This window comes from Dermacentor andersoni, chromosome 3 (genome assembly GCF_023375885.2).
Source record: "Dermacentor andersoni chromosome 3, qqDerAnde1_hic_scaffold, whole genome shotgun sequence".
In the NCBI taxonomy this organism is placed as follows: Eukaryota; Metazoa; Arthropoda; class Arachnida; order Ixodida; family Ixodidae; genus Dermacentor; species Dermacentor andersoni.
The window spans coordinates 230,457,249-230,473,588 of record NC_092816.1 but is presented as its reverse complement, the minus strand read 5'-3'; the positions used below and the strand labels follow the sequence as shown (position 1 = coordinate 230,473,588).

General features: G+C 47.1%; 1 protein-coding gene across 1 annotated transcript in view; it reads left to right on the top strand.

Annotated features, from left to right (window-relative positions):
- Positions 1-16,340, top strand: part of Git (ARF GTPase-activating protein GIT1) — a 306,764-nt gene that overhangs the window by 279,484 nt on the left and 10,940 nt on the right. The window lies entirely within an intron of this gene.

Sequence of the window (16,340 nt, the reverse complement as noted above, 5' to 3'; positions counted from 1 at the left end):
ATGAAACCGCTTATTACAGTCAGACAACAATATAATGAACACAGATATAAAAAATTATAATATTCAGAGAAAGTAATCTGTGATACTCAAAGGATCGTAAGGTAGCTGACATTGATTGATACTGCTCTGTTCAATATTACCTCAAAATTCATATTTAAAGAGGTTCTGCAATGCTACTGAGCAAGCTTGCTAGGTAGTATTGATAGCAGCATCACAATGCTGCGATTTCATGCACTTCGTGCGACATACATGAAATCAATGAGTGGCACTGAGCATTGGTAAAAAATGTGATATGTGGTTTACGTTCACATGATATTGTTACGGGGATGTTGGGAGTGTAGAAAGACTGTATTTACAATATATATACAAGATGAGTCAGAATAGTTAAGATGGCTGACCAACAACAACACACAGCAGCCAGCGTCTCGCGATCGTCTTCTTCCTCTCTTCTTTCATCCATACGTAACAGGACTCCTGGGTGGTGAAGCACCGTCACAGCGTGTGGTAGGCGAAAAATTGCAAGCGAAGTATGGCTTCAGCCGTGAAATGTGCACACCGTCAACAGGTGTCTGACTTGAGGATGCATCAAACTGTAGCGGCTAAATCTCGTAATTTACGTCGTTGACTTGACGTAGGGCTTCATAAGGCCCTGTGTAGCGAGAAAGAAGCTTCTTGGAGAGGCCTACTCGACGACACGGTGACCAAAGGACCACCCAAGCACCTGGTGCGAACTGAACATCGTGATGGCGCTAGTCATAACGCTCTTTTTGTATATGCTGCGAGGCTAATAATCGAGATCCGGCGACTTGACGTGCCATGTGAGCGCGATCAATGACTTCATGAGCGTACTCAGTTGCAACACGTGGCACAGAAGGGAGGATGATGTCAAACGGCAATGTGGGGTCACAACCATACAAAAGATAGAAGGGTAAACATGCTGCGGTGTCACATCGGGACGAGTAATATGCGAACGTCATGTAGGCCAGCGTGGCATCCCTGTCGCGGTGATCATTGGAGACGTACATTGACAGCATCTCTGTGATTGTTCGGTTGAGACGTTCTGTAAGATCATTCGTTTGTGGGTGGTAGGAGGTGGACAGCTTGTGCTCAGTGGCACAAGAGCGGAAGAGGTCGTCGACAACTCGAGACAAGAACGAGCGGCCGCGGTCTGTAAGTAACTGTCGAGGTGCACCGTGCTAAAGAATGACGTCGTGAAGGAGAAAATCAGCGACGTCTGTTGTGCAACTAGTCGGCAATGCCTTTGTTATCGCGTAGCGTGTCGCGTAATCAGTAGCAACAGCGATCCACTTATTCCCTCTAGTTGTCGGAAAAGGGCCAAGCAGGTCAAGGCCTACGCGAAAGAATGGTTCAGAGGGAACTTCAATTGGATGGAGTCGGCCGACAGGTGGCAGGGGAGGTTTCTTTCGGCGCTGACACAATTCGCAAGTTGTGACATAACCACATACAGAGTGGTAGAGACCTGGCCAGAAGAACCAGCGTCGTACGCGGTTGTATGTACGCAAAACTCCAAGGTGTCCCGCCGTCGGTGCATCGTGAAGTTGTTCGAGAACGACGTATTGCTGATGACGAGGAAGGACAAAGAGAAACTCAGGGCCATCAGGGTTGATATTGAGGCAGTAGAGGATGCTGTCATGCACCACGAACATGTGGCACATGTCGTTGGTGCGGCCAGATTGCACTCCGGTGATGATGGACTGTAAGGATGTGTCGCGTTGTTGTTCAGCGCACATGTCGGTCATGTCAGGGAAAGCCATCACGCAGGTCACCGCATCATGTGCAACAGGATCGGGAGAATCCATGGGGTGACGCGACAGGCAGTCAGCATCCTTGTGCAGATGTCCAGACTTATAGTCGACAAAAAATGAAAATTCCTGCAACTTGACGACAGGCCAAACTAATGCCAAGCACTCCCGCTCGGTGATGGAATAATTTCTCTCGGCAGGTAAAAGCAGGTGGCTGGAGTAAGCTATCACGCACTTGGTACCATTCTGTTGTTGGGCGAGAACAATGCCGATGCCATGGCCGCTTGCGTCAGTGTGGACTTTGGTCGGTGCAGATGGATCAAAGGGGGCAGGTATGAGAGGGGTGGTCAGAAACCCGATAAGAGAGGCGAACGCGTAAGCCTTCTCGTGGCGCCATGAGAGTGGCTTGTTCTTCTGTAGAAGATCTGTCAAAGGCCGAGCACCATCGGCAACTTCTTGGACGAAATGGCGAAAGTAAGAACACAGGCCGACGAAGCAGAGCATGTCAGAAGCAGACCGTGGCACAGGGAAACTGCGCAAGGCGTGAACTTTTTCCGGATCTGGTTGGACAACGGATGCATCAACGTGGTGTCCCAACACGCTAATCTGACCGTGCCCAAATTGACACTTTGTGGAGTTCGGTTGGAGGCCGGCTTTTCGGAAGACCGCAAAAATGGCAGCGAGTCGGGTAAGGTGGCTGCCGAAGGTGGGAGAAAAAACAATTAACGTCGTCAAGGTAACAAAAACAGGTGGTCCATTTGTAGCCTCGCAAAAAAGAGTCCATTATACGTTCAAATGTCGCAGGAGCATTGCATAGGCCAAAGGGCATGACTTTGAACTGATATAAGCCATCCTGCATGATGAAGGCAGTCTTCTCGTGGTCCATCAACTCAAACCTGCCATTAGCCGGTTCGAAGATCGATGGATGACGAATATTTAGCTCCGTGCAAGGAGACCCAGGCGTCATCAATGTGTAGTAGTGGGTAGACGTCTTTTCGCACGATCTTGTTTAAGTGGCGATAATCGATGCAAAAATGCCAGGTACCATCTTTCTTTTTCACAAGGATGACAGGCGTAGCCCAAGGGCTGGCTGATGGCTCGATGACCCCTTTGCGGAGCATTTTGTCCACTTCTGATTGGATGGCTTGACGTTCAGCATGCGATACCCGATAGGGGCGCCGGCGAATAGGATTCGTGTCTCCAGTGTTTATACGGTGGAGAACAACAGATGTTTGGCCTAAAGGCCTGTTGCCGAAATCAAAGATGTCACTGTACAATTCAAGCAGGAGACGTATGTCCGTGGCCTGTGCAGAGGTGAGGTCAGGTGCAATCATTTTCGCGAAGTCATCCGTTAAGGAACCAGAGCTGTGAGCTGCAACTGGCATTAATAAGCCACTCTCGGCATTCAGACTTTCAATGCCAAATTTAGAACCACTCAAAACGCCGATCAAGAACATGCCGGCCGGAATCACTTGAGGGCACAGGCTGAAATTCAGAAGTGGGAGAACGATGTCGTTATTAGTAAACGTGACCAAAGTATGCGGAACAGCGAACAGTGAAAGCACGTCGATGATGGGGTGAAGCACGTATTCACCGTCAGGAACCTGTGGCTGGGTGGTCAAAGGGACGTAACTGCCTCGGATGACAGACGCACATCGTAATTCGAGCACAAGGGCACTGGGGTGGTGCTCGGAGCATCGGCAAGTTGAGACAGTTGTAACTGAAGAATGCCGGTCGCGCAGTCAATGAAAGCAGAATGAGTGGATAGAAAGTCCAATCCAAGGATGCATGAAAAGCTCATCGTACAGTTTATGAAAAAAAATAACAGCATATTATGATTTATCTTTCAGTTCTGGTAACATGCAACGTACAAGGAATTCACTAATGGATGATATGCCGAAGAACTGGCCATTATTTCTGCGTGATGCTGTGCAAGCATGTGGCGTTACTTACAAGAGGCACCCACAAAGTAAGTTACAATTTACTTTTAAATGAAGCATGGACATCAGAAAAAATATATTTATATTGCTAGTTAGAGTGGTTCGCAGAGTGTTTTTCCAGATGTGTACTATCCTTTATTTCTTAACTCATTGCAGCACAGTGTTCTGTTTCATATACTGGTGTAATGCTATTGTGCTCCCTGTAGCTGAAACCAGGATGTAATTTTTGCCAGCATCACTGACAATTTTTCTTTGCTAGAGGCTATTTCAATTTGGTGGAACCCAGCAGGGCGAAGTTTTGTCAATAATGACGTGTTTCATGCAGATATGTTCTTGTTTAGGTCAATAGGTGAACATTGGAATGATATCATCATACAATACAGATCTTGTTTCATTTGCAAAATAATTCTGACGGGCGGCATTCAATTGATTGGTCTAATTAAAAAGCACTAATTGACCAATGAGGTCTTACTACACCATTCCCATGGTTCACATCTGGAAAAACTACCTGTGCATCACTCTATCCGACAATATAAACTTTTTTTTTCTGATGTCCATGCCTCGTTTAAAATAAATTGTAACTGTGGGAAAACGTCGTGTTACTGCAACAGCTGCCGCAAAAATTTGAAGGAATGTCTAATAAATGTCTTCAGTTGTTCTTGTCAAGCTGTCCATTAGCCAACCTTTAGCGTAACGTTAGCAGAGCTTACTGAAGTACTTCTAGACGTCCATGGCTACAAAATGTCTTGATCAAGACAGCTACTAGGCTTTTGAATTAACCGTTCAAGACATCTTTTAGACATCAAATAGCTGCTTGCGTGTTTCGTGGGTAGGTAGAATTCGGGCAGCGTGATGAAGGGTTAGCTGGAAAGAGCGGCAGCTACCTCGAGGCCGCCGCGCGGAAAAAGCAGGAGCCCAGGGGACAATGCCCCTTGTCGAGTTCGAATCAAGCGGAAAAGGACAAAAGGAAGCAGGGAGAGGTAGGAGAGAGTGAAAGGGTGATTATCGCCGGTGACTCAAACATGGCTAGTTGCTCAAAAGCAATTGTGGAGAGGGTGAAAGGCGATAAAAGAGTGGCGGTAGGGACATTTCCAGGCCGGACACTGGGTTCTGTCATGGAGCGAGCAAAAGAAATGCTCGCGGAAAATGCCCACGTGCGCAACCTTGTCATAGTAGCAGGCGGGCTAAATGACGTCCTGAACAGGAAAGGGACAGGACTAGCCCAGCGCTTGGGGAAGGGGGTGGACGACTTGCGCGAGCTATCCCCTCAGGTGCAGATCGTGGTGTGCACGGTGCCTGAGGTGCCTGTATGTGACAGTCACGTACAAAGAGTCGTAATGGCTCCTAATGAGGCAATATGGAAAATGAGCCGAGAGAAAGGCTTCGAGGTGGTCGAAGTAAACAGGGAAGTGAGAAGGTGCGGTGGTTTTAAACGAGACGGGATCCACTTCAATTACAGGCTGGCACAAGAAGTGGGCTGGCGAATTAGTGGTCGCGCTGTTGCTTTTTTAGGGGGCCCGCGGGCGCTCAGGAGGCCAGAGTAGGTATTAATGAAGAAGGTCCTCTAAGGAAACCTCAGAATAGCATCGCCGTCGATAACAGAAAAAGGAGGAAAGCAAGAAAGAGAGCTCGCCATGCCATAGGCTACATCAACATGCAGGGCAGTTGAATAGAGAACAAATAGGGGCATGTACGGTTACAAAAATGCACCTTGACTCGGAAAGAGCCACCAGTGATTAAGAATTAAGTTTAGGAATAGTGCAGCAGAGCTAAGTTGGAAAGAATGGGAAGGGGAAGTTGGAATGCTCATCCATCAGGGAGCCAAATGGAAAAAAGTAAATTCAATATGTCATGAGCATCTTTGGTTATCAGGTACAATGAGCGGGAAAAAAAACTTGACTGGGTGTTACGTATTTGTGCACCGGAAATAATCGCACACAGATGAATAAAGAATTAGTGGAATGTATAAGCGCTGGTATTAAAGATTGCGGGAATGGTGCTGAAATTATCCTGTTAGGTGACATGAATGCCCACATACAGGATTTAGATGACTATACCGACAACGGGAAATCAATGCTAGACCTTTTTGAGCAACATAACCTCGTTATCGTGAATACAGGGCCTAAGTGTGAAGGGCAGGTAACGTGGGAAGTGGGAAACCGGCAATAAACCATTGATTACTGTCAGATTACAGAAGGAATTCATGATAAGTTGAGAGAAATGGTCATTGATGAGGAAGGGTATAGCAGCATAGGGAGTAACCATAAACGCATCATTTTGAAAAGGGGATATGTAGTCGGGAAAGAGAGCAAGGAGTGCAAAATGGCCAGTCCAAATTTGAATGCTGAACAAACAACAAAAATAGTCACGAGGGTCAAGGAAGAACTTGGCAAATGGCCAAGTAAAGAGTAGGAATATAGTGAGCTTCTAAGTGTAATAATGAGAGGAATACGGAAAGAAGAGAAATACGGAAAGAGAAACAACATGTTCGTTGGAAAGGAAGAAAGAAACCAAAAAGCTGGTTAGGAACAGGGAGATACGAGAAGCGATCGCCGATCGACAGAAAGCATCCCGAGAGCACAGGCAGGTAGAGAAGGCGCAGTTGCTGCAGGATGAAGTGGCCAGTAAATGGGAAATATACCGGGAGAAAAAGTATATGGTTCAAATACCGGTGCAAGCAAAGATAAAAGGTGAAAGTGAACTTTGGTTGTCAGAAATATGTGAGGAAAAGAAGGCTGCACCTAGAATATATTGTAACCACAAATTTATTCGGCAGGAAGTTAACAATACAACAACATATCCTAGACGAAGACAAAAACAGACTGGAAGGGGAAGCGGCAATAAATTTGTTGTGTCCGTGATTAGTTCGGGTTTCGGTCCTCGGATGCGGACTGGTGCAGCCGCGTAGTGGGATTGTCCGGAACTGTGTGTGAACATTCCCCACTGTGCCGATGGGTGGAGCCACATCCCTGGCAAGCCCTGGTGTGGGACAATCACGTGGACAGTGTGTTCGCGCAACGCCTCCTCTAGAAAGATGCCTGCGGCGTCGCTCGCTTACCCATTGTAGCCGTCGCGCCTTGAGTTGCGGTCAGTTGTCAAGAGATGGCGCCACTTACGTCCCTATCTCCGCCAAGGGGACTGGGGCGGTGTGGTGTCGCGGCGGTAGCGGCGGCCACGCCGGCCGCGCTGCCATGCAGTAATGTGCGCATGCGCACATGTGTTGCAAGCGACCACTGCAACAATCGCTAGCTACCGCCTCGAGTAAAACGGAGGAAAAGGGGAAAGGTAAGGGCAGCAGGTTTTCGGCGCACGCGGCAGGTATCTTTTTAAAGGAGGCGTTGGTTTGCGCCAAGTGATGTAGTGTGGTCGCCATCTCTCCGACAAGGCTACGTTCTTTGAGTGTACTATGTGCGGAATAAAGTAATTCCCAGAACATAACATTGGCGACGAGGCGGATAAACCGTGGCAGGGAAGCCCCGAGGGCATCGTGGAGCATCCAGTGAGTCATGGCTGAGCGCCAGCATGATTTTTCTGCACGTTTAGAGGAGTTTACTGGCTCCAACTGGGCATCGTGGTTCGGCCGACTACAATTTTTCTTCGAGGCCAACGATGTGACTCACCCTGTTAAGCAACGAGCACACTTGCTTACACTGTGCAGTGCTCAAATTTACGACGTGGTTTGTGCGCTGCTTCAACCGAAGACGCCAGACCAAGTGAGCTATGCCGAGATCGTGGCCGCACTTCAGGCACACTACGACCCTCGACCGTCCGAAGTCTACAGTCGTGCGATGTTCCAAAAGCAAGATCAGCTTCCAGGTGAATCGGTAAACGACTACGTGGCCGCTCTACGCAAGTTGGCTACGAGCTGCAATTTCGGCACGCTGCCGACTGCAACAACAGCTACGGCGACGCCAGCTGAGGGAACGGCATCAGCAACACAGCAGGGAGCTACGGGCTGCAATCCAACGCTTCTGCCGTTAGATGTGATGTTGCGCGATCGCTTCGTGTGTGGTCTCCGGGACCAGAATCTTCAACAGCGACTGTTTGCAGAGAAGGATCTGACTTTTTGCAAGGCTTATGATTTCGCTATTCGAGCGGAAAGCGCCGTACAGCAGCAACGACAGATAAAAGCGGATCATGCGGAAGTCAACAAGGCGGCTACGCGCGCCGGCGACAGCACTTCGACGTCCAAGACGCATTCTCACCAAGCGCAACGCTGCTGGCGTTGCGACGGTTCGCACAGTCTCAAGACGTGTAAGTTCAGCACAACTATTTGCAATTACTGCCGGAAACAAGGGCACATTGCCAAGGCTTGTATTTCGAAAAAGAAGGCTGAGAAAAAAACATACCAACGTAGCATCTCCTTAGAAACTTCACGGACTGCGGAAGTGACTAACGAAACCAAACATGAGGTTTCAACGTTGCATGACCTCTGTGCAGTGGCAGACGGATTCAGCACCCCGAAGTTTACTGTGACGCTTACAGTGCATGGCAGACCTGTGACTTTTGAGGTCGACTCTGGTGCAGCGTGTACCATGGTTAGCAGAGACACATTTCAAACCGTATGGCATGCACACCCACCCTCTCTGAGGCAGGACGACATACATCTGCGCACCTGGTCAGGTCAGCAACTGCAGGTTGTCGGAACGGCAACAGTAATGGTTCGTCACAAGAACACAGCTTGCAAGCTACCACTTCTCGTTGTCGAGGGCACTGGATGCAGCTTGTTGGGACGCAATTGGTTTGACAAGCTGGGCATCGAGCTTCACGGCATTCACCAGACAACGGAGGAAGGCAGTTTGACCGAGTTGCTACAGAAGCATGAAGACATTTTTCGTGAAGACACCACAGGACACACGGGTGTGCCAGTGAATCTGGAACTGAAGGAAGGGGCAAGCCCCAAGTTTTTGAAGGCACGGCCTGTGCCCTTTGCCATGCGCGCATCAACTGAGGCACAGATTGACAAGTACGTAGAAGACGGTATTTGGGAGCCAGTCCAACACTCAGACTGGGCTACACCGCTAGTATGGGTGTGGAAAAAAGATGGAAGCTTGCGCGCCTGCAGTGACTACCGCTGTACAGTGAATGAAGCTGCGAAAAAGGCTTCATATCCCCTGCCCGCAACAGAGGAAGTGTTTAGCACTTTGAAAGGTGGTCGGGTGTTTAGCACCTTGGACTTGGCTCAAGCTTACACTCAACTTCATGTGACTCCAGCGACAGCACAGATTCTCACAGTAAACACTACAAAAGGGCTGTACAAGGTAAACAGGCTTCCTTTTGGTGTTTCAGCAGCCCCAGCAATTTTCCAGCGGTTTATGGAGACCACTTTGAGCGGCTTGTCGGGAGTTTGTGTTTACCTGGACGATATCATCGTGACTGGAGCAACCGCAACAGAGCACAAGGACCGCCTAGCGTCAGTTCTCGAGCGGCTGGCTCAGGCAAACCTACGATTGCGCAAATTGAAGTGTCAGTTTGGTGTGGCAGAGGTTAAATTCCTGGGTCACAGGATTGATGCAGCAGGGATTCACACATCTGAGGAAAAAGTGGAAGCTATCGTGAAGGCACCAGCGCCCACAAGTAAGCAGACACTGCAGTCATTTTTAGGCATGTTGGCCTTCTATGATCGATTTCTAGAGCATCGTGCTACAGTTGCAGCAACCCTGTATGAACTTCTGGCAAAGGACAAGACTTGGAAGTGGGAGCAACAGCATCAAAAGGCGTTTGATGAGCTGAAACGGTGCTTGTTGTTGAGGACTGTCTTGTCACACTATGACGAAAGCAAGCCCCTCTTGATTTCATGTGATGCTTCACCTTATGGTGTAGGTGCAGTGCTTGCTCAGCTGGACAGCCAAGGCAGAGAGGCACCGATTGCGTTTGCATTCCGAACATTGGGCGCTGCTGAACGTAACTATGCACAACTTGACCGTGAAGGTCTTGCTGTAGTCTTTGCAGCCACACACTTCCACAAGTACATTGTGGGTCGAGAAGTCACGTTCGTGACTGACCACCAGCCGTTACTGGGGATTCTCGGACCACGGAAGCCGGTACCAGAAATGCTTTCGCCCCGAATGAAAAGGTGGTGCCTTAAACTGTCAGCATACAACTACAACCTCCAGTATCGTGCCGGTAGACGTCATCAGAATGCAGATGCGCTGAGTAGACTGCCTCTGCCAGACCGCATTGAAGAGCCTAACCCACCTGGAGACGTGCTCATGTTCGAGGCATTACCACAACCGCCGTTGACAGCTGAGGTTGTGGCCACACTAACGCAAGAGGATCCAATCCTAGCAGAGGTATTTTCAGCAGTACAGAATGGCACCGTGCAGCGTCTGCAGGGAGACAGTTTCACCCCATACCGCAGAAGAGCCACCGAACTGGCTATTCATCGAGGATGCATCAGCTGGGGCTCAAGAATTGTCATACCGGCAGGAGCACGAGAACAGGCCATTTCATTGGTTCACGCAGGCCATCGTGGAATTGTAGCCATGAAAGCTTGTGCGCGCAGTTATCTTTGGTGGCCTGGCTTGGACGCCGAGATCGAAACAACTGTCAAGTCATGCGACCAGTGCCAGCGCACCCAGAGCGATCCAAAAAAGGCTCCAGTTCCAAATTGGACGCAGCCAACGACACCATAGCACACATTGCACATGGACTTTGCAGGTCCGGTAGAAGGACATACCTTTTTGGTTGTTGTCGACGCTTTTACCAAGTGGGTAGAGGTGCGACCCGTGAACAGCCCAACATCAACAGCAATCATTAGTGTGCTGCGCTCTTTGTTTGCCACATTTGGCATACCACGCAAGGTTGTGTCGGACAATGGGGCTGCATTTGTGTCTTCCGAGATACAAGACTTCTACCAGAGAAATGGCATTCGAAACGTAACGTCAGCCCCTTACCATCCTGCTACAAATGGGCAAGCAGAACGTTATGTTCGGGAACTGAAGAGGGCGCTGGCCAGAGAACCATCCGGTTCGCTCAGTGTTCGCTTGTCACGTTTTCTGTTTCGGCAGCATACCATGGTACATCAAGTCAACCGGGCTAACACCGGCTAAAGCCATGTTCGGGCGGGAGCTGCCAAACCAGTTGGACCTCATCATTGCATCGGAAGGACAGGAGGCTGCACAACCTGACCTACCCAAGAGTCGTCAACTCATGCAAGGAGAAGCCGTATGGGTAAAACAATTCGGCAAGGGGCCAGACTGGACAGAAGGAACTCTCGTTAAAAGGATGGGCCACAGATCCTGGCTTGTGAAATGCGCAGGAAGAATTGTGAGACGCCATCTAAACCAGCTCAGGAAGCGCACCGGCGAAGTTAAGCTGGACAGACAAGCCTCAGCAACGCTCACGTGGGGCATGGACAGTAATCCAGCGGAAAGCACACCAGCTATGCCATCTTCACGTCCACTCAAATCCGAATCGAGCATACCAAAACGACCAGCACGGATCAGACGGCAGCCTACTTGGTACAAGGCATCCTTCTAAGGGGGGAAAAGTGTTGTGTCCGTGATTAGTTGGGGTTTCGGTCCTCGGATGCGGACGGGTGCAGCCGCGTAGTGGGAGTGTCCGGAACTGTGTGTGAACATTCCCCACTGTGCCGATGGGTGGAGCCACATCCCTGGCAAGCCCTGGTGTGGGACAATCACGTGGACAGTGTGTTCGCGCCAAGTGATGTAGTGTGGTCGCCATCTCTCCGACAAGGCTACGTTCTTTGAGTGTACTATGTGCGGAATGAAGTAATTCCCAGTACATAACAAAATTACATCTGAAAAATAACAGCCGAATCTTTCCAATGCAATGACGAGGTTGTATTTGAAGAAAAAAGAGCATGAAAGGGAACCAGGTGGAAAATGAGCTGGTACTGACAAATGTCAACTGGAAGAAAGCCAGAGAAAATTCGTAAGCGCACAGCCACAGGGCTAGACAAGGTTCGCCTGAGGCTGATTAATGAACTAGTAGGACCAAAAAGTAAGGAAGCTCTGGTGAAAACAGTGAAAAGAACTTTAAAAGATAGATTAATACCAGACAGTTGGTGACAAAATAGAATTAATTTAATATATAAAGGTAAGGGGGAGAGAAAGATAGAATTCACTCGTATAGACTGTTGCCCATTACATCGGTAATATATGGGTTACCAATGGAGGCAATCAAATTAAAGCTGCAAGCATGGGCAGAGAATAATGGCAGTTTGGGAGAACTTGAGAATGGCTTCAGAATAGGTAAGCATTTAGATGATAACTTATTTGTTCTTACTCAGTGTATTGAAATATCAAGAGTAGAAAGCAGACCCTTATATGTGGCCTTTTTAGACATTGCAGGAGCGCATGACAGCGTAGACTGCAACATTTTGCGGAATATTCTGGAAGGGGAAGGCTTAGGTAACGATTGTCTACAGCTTTTAAGAGAGATTTACCTAGAAAATATAATTTGCGTTGAATGGGAAGAGATGAGGAGCGAGGAAAAAGTTGATATCAACAAGGGCTGAGGCAGGGGTGCTCTTTATCTCCACTGCTGTTTATGATGTACATGGTGAGGATGAAGAGGGCGTTAGAAGGAAGTAATATCGGGTTTAATCTCTCATACAAACAGGCAGGTACAGTAGTAGAGCAGCAGCTCCCTGGTTTATTTTATGTGGACGACATTGTGTTGCTAGCAAACAAGCAAAGTGATTTGCAACGTCTGACTAATATCTGTGGACAGGAAGGCAACAATTTAGGTTTGAAATTTAGTGTTAGAAAATCAGGTGTTATGGTATTCAATGAAAACAGTGAACAGACAGCGGCACTACAGGGCCAGGAAATACCTTGGCTAAAAGAATATAAATACCTTGGTATATGGATAAACGAAGGCAATGGATATATGGAAACACAGGAAAAGACCATAACAGTCAAGGGGAAGAGAAATGCAGCCATAATGAAGCACAGAGCGTTATGGGGATACAATAGGTACGAGGTCCTCCGAGGTATGTGGAAAGGGGTAATGGTTCCAGGACTTATTTTTGGAAATGCGGTTGTTTGCTTTAAATCAGGGGTACAATCAGGACTTGACGGGAACCAAAGGTCAGTGGGTCGCCTCGCATTGGGCGCTCACGGGAAGACTACAAATGAAGCTGTGCAGGGGGATATGGGCTGGACTAGATTTGAAGTGAGGGAAGCTCACAGTAAAATTGGTTATGAAAAGCGTCTGAGGAATATGGAAGAAAGTAATTGGGCTGGGAGAGTGTTCAGGTGTTTGTACAGGAATAACATGGATTCACAGTGGATGAAAAGATTTTAAAAGCTTACCAGCAAGTATGCGGCCTGCAGGTTGAGCAACACAGCAGCAAAAAACGTCAAGCGGAAAGTCACAGAGGCTGAAATAATGTCATTGGTGGTGGCAGTGGAGAAGAAACCTGCCATGAGTAACTACTTAAGAGGAAAAAACGAAATCAGGAAAGAAAGAATCTATGACAGCTCAAAGGGAATCTCATTACTTTTCGAAGCGAGATCAGAATGTCTAGAACACGCACCTATAAAGCGAGATATAAGAAGGAAGAATAAGTATGTGCTTGCTACAGTAAAGCTAAGGAAACAATGGAGCATGTTTTATTAGAATGTGAAGATATCTGCCCAGCGGTCGATTTATGCACCTCTGGCCTCCTTGAAGCCCTTGGGTTAAGCGAGAGCAGGGGGAAAATAAACATGTCTGCAATAGTGATTAGTAAGAGGCGACTGGAAGTGTGGTATAAGTAGAGAAGGGTAAAAAATGAAGACGTACAAAAACAAAGTTCACAATAAGGGATTGAGAATTCATTGTGAAGGTTTCTTTTTTTTTTTTAATCTAAGTAGGACATCAGGCAGTAATAGAGCTTGGTGGCGCAACCCACTGCCCTGTTACAAAGGGGATGCTGATAACATCCATCCATCCATGGCAGATGTGCACCGGTGTGGATTAACGAAGACATATGAGTGCACCGATGCAAATTACCAAGGATGCCATTTCTCTTAACTGTGTTGAATTTCGTTCAACCTGCCTATTTAAACTTTTCATACTAGCATGAAAGCTTTATTCAATGCGACTACTTCTCTAGAGAGCTGTAATCAGATCTGTTAAGGTCATATTTTTTTTATCCCCATCACATGGGTGGCATCCTCATCTCATAGATCAGCACATTAAACGCATTCATTAGTCATTTTAACTGTTCTAGTTGTGGTATCAAGAAGCACATTCACCCTTCTCCTAACAAGTTTGCAGGACTGATCAACAGTGAGATTGCAATTCAGGGCTGAGGCCCTTGTTGACCATCTTTCTGCTAGTCACCTTCATCGTCGTCAGCCTATTTTATATCCACTGCCGCACGAAGGCCTCTCCCTGCCATCTCCAATTACCCCTGTCCTGCGCCAACCTATTTCAGCTAGCGCCTGCAAATTTCTTAATTTCATCACCCCACTTATACCCGTCTCACAGGGGCATTTGGAAGGCCTTCCAACCGATAGTCAGTTGACTCAAGGGTCAAGTTTGAGCTGCTACACGGGCGGTTTCGAAGGCCGCCGAGTCAATAGTCTATCGAGTCAACGGAGCACCTTACAACTGTATCGAAATCTCGATGGCCTTTGAGCAACAGAAACGGAAACAGCGCGAACATGCCCTCTCGTTCACAGTGTGCTCATACGCACGGTTAGAAAGAACAAATCAAACCAAAATGCTCTAAAATAATATGCATGAGTGTTATTAATTATTCAAGAAAGTATTTTTGCCACTTGATATGTGCGAACTGCACATACTCTCGACAACAGCGACGTGCAGCGACGCAAACGTTGCCGCAGCTGCGCTACTCAACTACTTAAAAACTAAACATATATGTATGACAATGTATAAACAATATTTTTAAATGTATAAACAAACATAAAAGAAATTATAGTGCGTTTAAGTAGTTTTAATGTTGTTTAACTTTTCGTGAAATGCAAACGAAAATCAAGATCTGCAGCACCACACAATTTTGTGAGAAACACCTGAACCACTCAGCGGCCTCTCAAAAGTGCCGTGTAGCAGCGTGACAACTCCTTTGTGTCGATAGAGTTGTGGCGTTTCGAAGGCCGTCGATTGGAAGGCCTTCCAAATGTGCCCGTGTGACACAGGTATTAGTCTTCTGACTGCGCTTCTCTTCTCTTGGCACCCATTCTGTAATCCTAATGGTCTACCGGTTATCTAACTTAACACATTTCATGACTTGCCCAGCTCCATTTCTTTCTTTTAATGTCAATTAGAATATTGGCTATCCCTGTTTGCTCTCTGATCCACACCGCTCTCTTTCCATCTCTTAACGTTATGCCTAACATTCTTCGTCCCATTGCTCTTTGCATGGTCCTTAACTTGTCCTCGAGCTTCTTTGTCAGTCTCCAAGTTTCTGCCCCATATGTCAGTACCGGTAGAATGCACTGATTGTACACCTTTGTCTTTAGTGATAATGGTAAGCTTCCAGTCAGGATCTGACAATGTCTGTCGAATGTGCTCCAGCCCATTTTTATTCTGTAAATTTCCTTCTCATGGTAAGGGTCCCCTGCGAGTAATTGACCTAGGTAAACATACTCTTTCACATACTCTTGATGCTGACTGGTGATCCTGAACTCATGCTCCCTTGCCCGGCTATTGATCATTATCTTTGCCTTCTGCATATTAATCTTCAAGCCCACTCATATGCTCTCTCTGTTAAGGTCCTCAATCATTTGTTATAACTCATCCCCAGTGTTGCTGAACAGGACAATGTCATCTGCAAATCGAAGGTTGCCGAGATATTCGCTGTTGATCCTTAGTCCTAAGCCTTCCCAGTTTAATGCTCAAATACTTCTTCCAAGCATGCTGTGAATAGCATTCGAGAGATTTTGTCTCCTTGTCTGACCCATTTCTTTATAGGTATCTTCCTACTTTTCTTGTGGAGAATTAAGGTAGCTGTGGAATCTCTGTGGATACTTTCCAAGATATTTACATAAGCGTCGTGTACTCCTTGATTACATTATGCCTCTATGACTGCTGGTATCTCTACTGCATCAAATGCCTTTTCGTAATCTACGAAAGCCATATAGAGAGGCTTATTGTAATCTGCGGATTTCTCGATTACCTGATTAATGACATGGATGTGATCCATTGTAGAGTATCCCTTCCTGAAACCTGCCTGTTTCCTTGGTTGCCCCAAGTCCAGTGTTCCCCTTATTCCAATGGAGATTATTTTGGTGAATATTTTATATAATATTGGAAGTAAGCTCATGGGCCTTTAATTCAATTCTTCAACGTCTCCCTTTTTGTGGATTAGTATAATGTTGGCATTCTTCCAGTGCTCTGGGACCCTTGAAGTCGATAGACAGTTTTTATAAAGGGCCACTAGTTTTTCAAGCATTAGGTCTCGACGATCTTTGATTAAACTGCTGTGGTAGTCCTTCAAGTCTTGCAAGGCCTTTCTAGCTTCATCGTTAGTTATAGAAGGAGCCTCTGTAACCTGTTCATTACTACTTCGAATGGAGGTATCGTGGCTGCTTTGGGTACTCTACAGGTCAGCATAAAATTTTTCCACTCATTTACTATATCTTAGAGATTGCTGATGATATTACCCTGCCCATATTTCAGTGCATACATCTTGATTTGTTCTATGCCAAGTTTCCTTCTT